General features: G+C 39.3%; 1 pseudogene; it reads right to left on the bottom strand.

Annotated features, from left to right (window-relative positions):
• Positions 1–6,504: 6,504 nt before the first annotated feature.
• LOC119805283 lies at positions 6,505–7,643 on the bottom strand (annotated as a pseudogene).
• Between the last annotated feature and the right edge of the window lie 1,217 nt (positions 7,644–8,860).

Below are 8,860 nucleotides of genomic sequence, written 5' to 3' on the forward strand. Positions count from 1 at the left end.
TTTTTGCCTCTTAACATTTCCACAGCAGTTGTGGCCATCATCCAGGACTATTGAAAATAATTGAAGCCAGTCATGTGCGGAATCTTTATTGCTAGAAGCCCATGTCATCACCATCTTCGTAACAAATGCAGAATACAAATCATAAGACACTACTGCTTGCTTAATCTCTTTTAGACCATACATTCCTATAGGTATCCATCTACCTTTTTTTGGATCCTTTTGGGCATTTAGAACTTGATGCTTTGTCAGAGTAGATTAAAGGGTAGGAAGCTAAAACCCTGGCTAAATCATCTCTAACAGGTACTGGTGATGTTGAATCCTGTCCCTGTACCTTCTTTCCCTGTTTATCAGCTCCAATAATTTCCTCAATCGTTTCAAACCTTTTTACCACTGTCTTTTGTAAAGCCTGAATCTCCTGGTCTGAATATATTTCTAGTGATTTAATTCAGGCACCTAGCCTGGTCCTCATTCTGCACATGTGATTCTGAAGTCTCAAATTCTTCCTTTAAAAATAACATCTCATCCGTGGACATTATTTGGATAGCATGCAGATTGCCTTCCTGGAGATATACTCTATCTTTTAACATATCATAACTTTTTAACAGATTTTGATTGTCAAATTCAATAGTATGAATTCTTTCAGAAAATTTCTCAGTACCCTTTGACATGGATTGAATTTTGTCTGTCAAATTAATGTTATCCTTTTTAATAGTATTAATTTTTTCAGGTAACTTTTGATTTTTGATTGTATTAGTTTTGTCAGCAAAAGGTTAATAAAATTGTGCATGGTAATGTTATCTTCACATATATAACTTTCAAATTTATTGATTTATTTAATAATCAAATAATTACCTCTTTTATGAGATATAGTAAATTGCTTTAGGTGTAATAATGTTTATTGTCCAGCAAGTGTTGCAGTTACAGAGTTATGACCAGCTCTGCAACTGGTAGCAACACAAGCAATCTTGTGCAGCTTTGGCCTTCTGCCTTGGTGCTGGTCAAATACTCACAAATATGATTTGTTTGACAAACCATAAGCAATCAAATCAACTCGGTACATGGAGCATGGAGTCCAGAACTCACGAGCAGGGAGCACAAACCAGAAGCTGTGCAAGTCTCTGTGTGGCAGGGAATGTAGCAGTGGTGGTGGGGGGAATGTGCATGAGCTTGGGAAATTTCCAAGTTGCAGCACACTTAGTTCCACTCTGGCAGGGGTTTTATATAAAAAAAAAACTTAGTAAGTGAAAGCAAGCCAGGCAGGCAGAGGTGGGAGACCTTCTGGGCCATGGAGCATTTGGGCCTTTTGGACTGGTCCACCCAGTAGTTGAGGAATTATGATCCATGTGGGGTGCCATATGAAGATGGACACTAAAAGCAATCCCACACTAGCTCAGAATTGAGTACAGTAAAGGATTATTTATTTAGTGGTAGACTCACAGATCACAGTCCTCTGCCTGAACGGGCAGACAGCAACCAAATACAACAACCAGAAGAGAGAGCACGTGAACGCTTTACATTGGCATTTATAATATAAAAGGCCATGCTCAAGTGGTGGGAAACTAAAAGGCTACTGGCTGAAGGATTTCTTATAGCTGATCAGGGGTTCTCAAATTTCTTAATGCTTCAGTGCTTTAATATAGTTCCTCATGATGTGGTAACCTCAACCATGAAATTATTTTTGTTGCTACTTCATAACTATAATTTTCTACTTTTATGAATTGTAATATAAATATCTTGATATGTAAATCGTTTTAGACAACTCCTGTGAAAGTATCCTTCAACCTCCGAAAGGGTCACAACTTTCATGTTGAAAACCACTGGTCTAGATTCTTCACTTTGTCCTCACATCCTGATATTCTGTCTTCTCTTGATTACTTATATTGCTTTCCTTTTTCTAGTTAGACTATTGGGTTTTTCATTTCCATCTTCATTTCAGTCTGAGTCCCCTTTAATGTTTCTGTTTCCTTACTGAATTCCATCCATTCTCAAGTCCTGGTTTGTTTTTGTCACTTCCATTAGCCTTACATTTGTATTCTCTTGAATTTGTATTCACTCAGACATTTGTTCTTCTTAAGCTTTTTTTTATTTCATTTAGCAGCTATCTATTTGTATCTTCTTTAAATTCCTTGAATACTTTGATGATGTTTAGAATTATATCTTAAAATCTGTGTCCTGAAGATCATTTAGGTAATGTTATTGCCACCATTTCTACATGACTGGTAGAATTTGGAAAGAAGATACTGCCTTGGTCTATCATATTGTTGTTTTCTTGTTTTGATGTCTGGGTATCTAGATTTCCTTTGTTGTTTCTGAGTTTGTTATCACTGAATAGGTTGTGAAGGAAGAGTAGATGTGGAGACAGGTTGGGTCTAGAGATTGATTTGGCTTAGGATGAATGAAGTCAGGTGGACAGCATAGACTAGGATGGTATGCAAAATGTGCTTACTGTTCCAAATCTAGAGTGTGGGAGTATATCTGTTTGATTTGAAAGACTCAGAGTTAGAAAAAGCATATCATATTCTAGAGACTAGAGTATGGCTATTGGGTATGAAAAACAAACCCCCTCCAAAGAGATGGAATGCAGATGTTCCTCTACCAATGGAAGGTACCAGATAATTTTAAATAAATTTGTTATTTAATAATATTCTGCAGGTACTCCAAATTAAACACACAAATCTAAAGATATCATATTAAGAATAATATATGAGTTAAATCATAAAAAAAGAAATATTTGTCTCACTGAGTCTAGGTTATCTTACTTGGTAAAATGGTTTTATATTTTTATTAAGACATTAAAAACTATTTTCAGAACATGGAGAATTCAAACTAGTAGTGACAGGAATGTTCTTACCTGATTTCTAGCTTTCATAGTACCAGAAAGTGCTATGCAGGCTGCTCAGAGAGAAAAGGTAAGACAAAAAAATTACTAAAAAAATAAAAATATAAAAAAGACTACAAAATGTTGGAACTGATTATTTTTGTATTTTAAACTTTGTCTTAATATGTATCTTATACTGTATTGGGTGTGTATCTTGTTCAGTCAGGCTGGCCTCAGGCTTGAAATTTTTCCATCTCAGCCTTCCTATAGCTTGAAAATCAGACTTGTAATACCATGCTTAGGCTCTACAGCTGATTTGTTACAATTCTGTTTGATCATTTAATTTTTAAATAATACAACAAACAGTTTGAAGGATAAAAAGAGTGTTCTTCTTTGTAGATCACAGAATTTTTGATGGTGATAGTTTAAGATGTTTTAAAATTATTTTTAACTTAAACTATTTTTATTTTATTTATTTTTATTTTTTAATTATTTTTTTCATTTATTTTATATACTAACCACAGTTCCCCCTTCCTTTTCTCATCCCATGCCCCCTCCACCTCCCTTCTAACCCTCCATCCATTCTTATGGCTCCATTTAGAAAGGGGAAGGTCTCCTATGGGAGTCAACAAAGCATGGAACATCAAGCTGAGGCAGGACAAAGCTCCTTTCCCTGCATTAAGATTAGGCAAGGCAACCTAACTTGAGAATTGGACTCGGTGGTCTCCCGTTAGATCTGTCCCACCGTCTCAATGGGTAAATGCACTCCTCACAGTCCTGACTTCCTTGCTTATGATCTCCCCCCTTTTGCTCTTCATCAGGACCTTGGTAGCTCAATCCAGTACTTCTATGTGGGGCTCTGTCATTTTCTCTGTCCAATGCCAGGTGAAGGTTCTATGGTGATATGCAAGATATTCATGAGTATGGCAATAGGATCTGGACATTTCTGGCACCCTCTCCTCAGCTACCCAAGGAACTAGCTAGGGGCATCTTCCTGGACACAGGGAACCAAACCGGACTCTCTGAATGTGGCTGACGGTGGAGGAGGACTGAGAAACCAAGGACAACGGCGATGAGCATGAACTCTACAGCATGGACAGGCTCACTGTGAGCCTTGTCAGTTTGGTTGCTCACCTTCCTGGACTTAGGGGGAGCTGGGAGGACCTTGGACTTAACATAGTGAAGGGAACCCTGATGGCTCTTTGGCTTGGAGAGGGGCGGAGTGGGGGTATGGGTGGAAGGGAGGGGGAGGGAAGGGGGAGGAGGAGGGGAGGAGATGGAAATTTTTAATAAAAAAATGAGAAAAAAAAGATTAGGCAAGGCAACCTAACTTGAGAATTGGATTATTTGTAGTAGCCAAAATCTGAAAACAACCTAGATGCCCTTCAACCAAAGAATGGACAAAGAAAATGTGGTACATTTACAAAATGGATTATTACTCAGCAGTAAATGTTGCCCGAGTTTTCTGTTCTGCCTGGTTCCTGCAGTTGTTAAGTCCCAAAGAAATCACACAGAAGTCTACATTAGTTATAAACTTATTGTCCCAGTATCTCAGGCTTCTTATTAACTCTTACAAGTTATATTAGCCCAATATTCTTATCCGTGTTAGCCACGTGATTCAGTACCTTATTCAGTGAGGCAGTCACATCTTGCTTGTTCTGTGGCTGGGGCAGGACTGCAGAGAAATAGGCTTCTTTCTTCCCAGAATTCTCCTGATCTCATTGACCCACCTCTACTTTCTGTCTGGTTGTTACACTTATACTTCCTGCCTGGCTACTAGCCAATCAGCGTTTATTTAAAATATAATTGACAGAATACAGACCATTGTCCCACACCACTATCCCCTCTTTTAATTTTTTAAAAAAGAACTCTGAATCTAATATATTTTGTTTAGCTTTTATCCTGACCATTAGCCATAACAACTTGTAACCAACATACTAAATAAAGGAAAATATCCATAGTCCATTTTTAGGGATTATGGGCATAGTTTTCCAGGCTACTTCCTGTTGGTTGGAGACCAAAAGAAAATTTAGGTCAAGTCCTGATTGGAATATCCTGTGAGGCTTGATCATCTCAGGCAGCAGTCTTGAATCTGTTCTGGATATAGAACTCAGACATCTGGGCCATCTGTTCCCACCAGAGATTTCTTACATGGTCTTCCTTGATCAAACCTGATTTTTCTTAACTAAGAATGAATCCACATCATCTTATTTTCCGTGGAAACAAAAGCAAATCCTCTTCTCCAAAGTAACATACCTTTTGACTTCAATTTTGAAGTCAAGGTATTTTCAAAATATCTATCTTGGATTAACTCAGCATTTATAAACAAATATCTTTTAGCAGCTGTTGCTCCTTCCTCATCATTCAAACAATTCAAAGAGAACATAATAACATACAGTATCCAGACTCTTTGTGTATTTTTCATATTTACATGACATTATTTTAACCTCTACTTCTTTTATTTTTAATTTTTGGCTTTTTTGAGACAGGGTTTCTCTGTATATGTTTGGCTATCCTGGAATTCACTCTGTAGACCAGGCTGTCCTTGAACTCACAGAGATCTGCCTGTCTCTGCCTCCCAAGTGCTAGGATTAAAGGCATATACCACCACACCTTGAACTCACAGAGGTCTGCCTGTCTCTGTCTTCCAAGTGTTGGGATTAAAGGTGTGTGCCCCCACACCCAACTACTCTCTTTATTTATTTATTTTTTATTTTAAGGACTTTAACCTTTTTCTTTTCTTTCCCAAGCCTACATATATTTTTAAACACACAGTTAACCATTTAGAGATATTTTTCATCTTTCAATCTATCTTTACTGTATATTTCTCTCTTTTTATGGCCACATGAGTATTTAATTAGCTAAACAATATGGGTATAATTAAAGTCGTGCCTTTGATGGCTGGATCTAGACCATTTCTTAGCTTTCTGAGATTCCAGCCTCATGAAGGAGATACTGGCTGTACCCATGTTTATTGCCTCAACTCTATGGAATTTCAAGGTTTCTGCCAGCAAGCAAGCTGCAGCAGTCTGCTCACAAACTATATTCAAATGCTCTGTAGCTGGACCTGCTGCCTGAAAGACACAGAGTTTGTTCTGGCAGGATGGCCCAAAAAGCTGGCATTTTAAAACAGTGTGGCTTTTTTTCTGCTACAGCTAAAACCCAAAAAGCATTGCAGTCAACTTTTGATCACCACCATTTCAATGTTTCATGCCATGACCTCTTAAAAGAGCTGCAAGATTTGGCAGCTAAAGCTGAGTCAGGAAGCCTCTTTTTGTTTGTTTGTTTGTTTGTTTGTTTTAAAAATTCCTTATTTTTTTTATTCCTGGTACCACTACCACAATTTACAGGGCAATATACCTGATGTAATGAAAAGAAAAAGAAAGACAAAGCTACAGTAGATAAAAAGACCTCAGGAATGTACATCTAATTGACACTACATTGCATTAATCAATAGCTGCACTTTTTTCAAACTTTGGCTCTGACAGTCCTGAACAAGAAGGGCCTCCTCTTTAAGCTGCGGTAACTTTTCTGACTGTGGATCATCACTCCTTCTGTGGCAGATTTTTACAGTTTAACAGTTTATCTAATGGATTTAGGACAACTGTCTCAAAGTAACCTGCAGCTTTTCTGACAACTCCTTGCTCTCTCTCCTGCTAAGAACCGTAGCCACTTTCTGCTATTTTTTAAAACCTTCTGCTACCATATCCACCACTTCCACAACCTGATCCATAGCCACCACCATAGGGACTGCCTGAGCTTCTTCCACCAAAACTGCCCCCTATCGTGGGTCCATAATTTGATTGCTGTTGTCCACTATAATTTCCAAAGTCATTATAGTTCCCACCACCATAGTTACCTCCACCAAAATTTCCTCCTTCATTGTAATGGTCATATCCTCCTCCTCCACCACCACCATATGCACCATCTTGGTTTCCATAGCCTGGTCCACCACCACCATAGCCTCCTCTACTGCTGTAGCCAGGACCACCACCATAGCTGCCACCATCCCCTCCAAATCCATTACACCCACCATCACCACCTCCATAACCACCTCTGCTGCCACCACCTCCACCACCATAGCCGCCTCTTCCACCAAAGTTTTCACCACGACCAAAATTACCTCTACCACCTCCAAAGTTCCCTCCACAACCCATAAAATTGCCAGATCCACCTCCATGGCCTCTCTGTGATCCAGCAGACTGCATCTCTTGTTTAGAAAGGACCTTTTTCACTTCACAATTACACCCATTAATAATGTGGTATTTCTGAACAACAATTTTATCAACTGTGTCATGGTCATCAAAAGTCAGAAAAGCAAATCCTCTCTTTTTCCCACTCTGCCTGTCTTCCATAACTTCTATGGTTTCAATCTTGCCATACTTTTCAAATTAGTCTCTCAGGTTATACTCTTCGGTGTCCTCTTTAATACCACAACAAAGATTTTCTTCACTCTTAAATGGGCACCAGGCTTTACAGAATCCTCTCTAGAAACGGCTCTCTTTGGTTCTACCACACACCCATCAACTTGGTGTGGCCGAGCACACACTGCAGCATCTACCTCTTCAACACAAGAGTAGGTCACAAAACCAAAGCCCCTGGAACGTTTTGTTTGGGGATCTCTCATTACCACACAGTCTGTAAGTGTGCTCCATTTCTCAAAATGTTCTCTTAAGCTATCATCTGTGGTTTCAAAGCTCAGACCACCTATAAACCGTTTCCTCAACTGTTCTGGTTCCTTTGGATCATGGCCCTTCTCTCCCCGGCAGCGGCAGCGACGGCTGGAGTCAGGCTAGGGGTGACTGGGTGGTGGTTTTACCTCCATTTTGAGAGTGGACTTGCCTCTTTCAACTCCAGGAAGCCTCTCTTAAATGAGAGCGCTTGCTTGCCTCTAGCAAGTAGAGCAGAAGAGAGAAATTGCTGCTACCAAGAAACCATGCATAATGCTGTTATTTTGTGTCTAGAATTACTTCCCAACCTCTCTCAGACTTTATGTGGATACAGTTGTCCAGGTGGGCACCATTTTCAGTCCTGTCCTGGCCACAGAGCAAGCAAGATATAACTGCCTCACTGAAAAAGGTACCAAGCCACATGGCTAACATAGACAAAAATAATGGGCTAATATAAGTTATACGAGCTAATAAGAAGCCTGAGCTAATAGGCCAATCAGTTTATAGTTAATGTAGACCTCTGTGTGATTTCTTTGGGACTTAACAACTGCCGGAACTGGGCAGGACAGAAAACTCAGACAACAAGTAAAAAAACAAAACATCTTGAAATTTGAAGGCAAATGGATGCCACTAGAAAAAAACATCATCCTGAATGAGTTAACCCAGACCCAGAAAACAGACATGGTATGTATTCACTCATAAATGGATACTAGCCGTAAAATAACATTCAGGCTACAATCCATTGCCCCAGAGAGAGGTAATCCATTTTAGTTACCATTAAGTAACCAAAAAGATATATGGATTTCTCTGGGAAAGGAAAATAGAAGAGATCTTTTTGGTAAATGGGGGGGGGGGTAGGGTGGGAGTAGGTTATAAGAACATGAGGGACCACATTGGGGGCAGGATGGATTGGGAGAATAATGAAATAATTTTCTTGATGGGGGCATTTTGGGGTTAGGGAGAAACCTTGTGTCAGAGAAACTCCCAGGAATTCACAAAGATGATCCCAGCTAAGACTCTCAGCAATAGTGGAGAGGGTGCTTGAACTTTCCTTTTTTTATAATGAGATTAGTGACTACCTGTAGCATTATTTCTAATTGGTCTTAATAATAAAAAAGCCAGTGTCAGATATTAGGAGGTGAAAGCTGAAAGATCAGAGAAGCAGAGCAGACAGCCACTAGTTTTTTCTTCTCTGCATTATCAAATCGAATAGTCAAGATCCTGTCTCTATGAATCCTCAGGCTGAATGTTGTACTCCTGTCTCCTGCCTTATATTCTTCCCTCTGCCCATCCATATCACTTCCAGTCTCCACATTCCTAGTGCTAGGATTAAAGGTGTGTGCCACCACTGCCTGGCCTCTATGATTAACTA

This window comes from Arvicola amphibius, chromosome X (genome assembly GCF_903992535.2).
Source record: "Arvicola amphibius chromosome X, mArvAmp1.2, whole genome shotgun sequence".
Taxonomy (NCBI): domain Eukaryota; kingdom Metazoa; phylum Chordata; class Mammalia; order Rodentia; family Cricetidae; genus Arvicola; species Arvicola amphibius.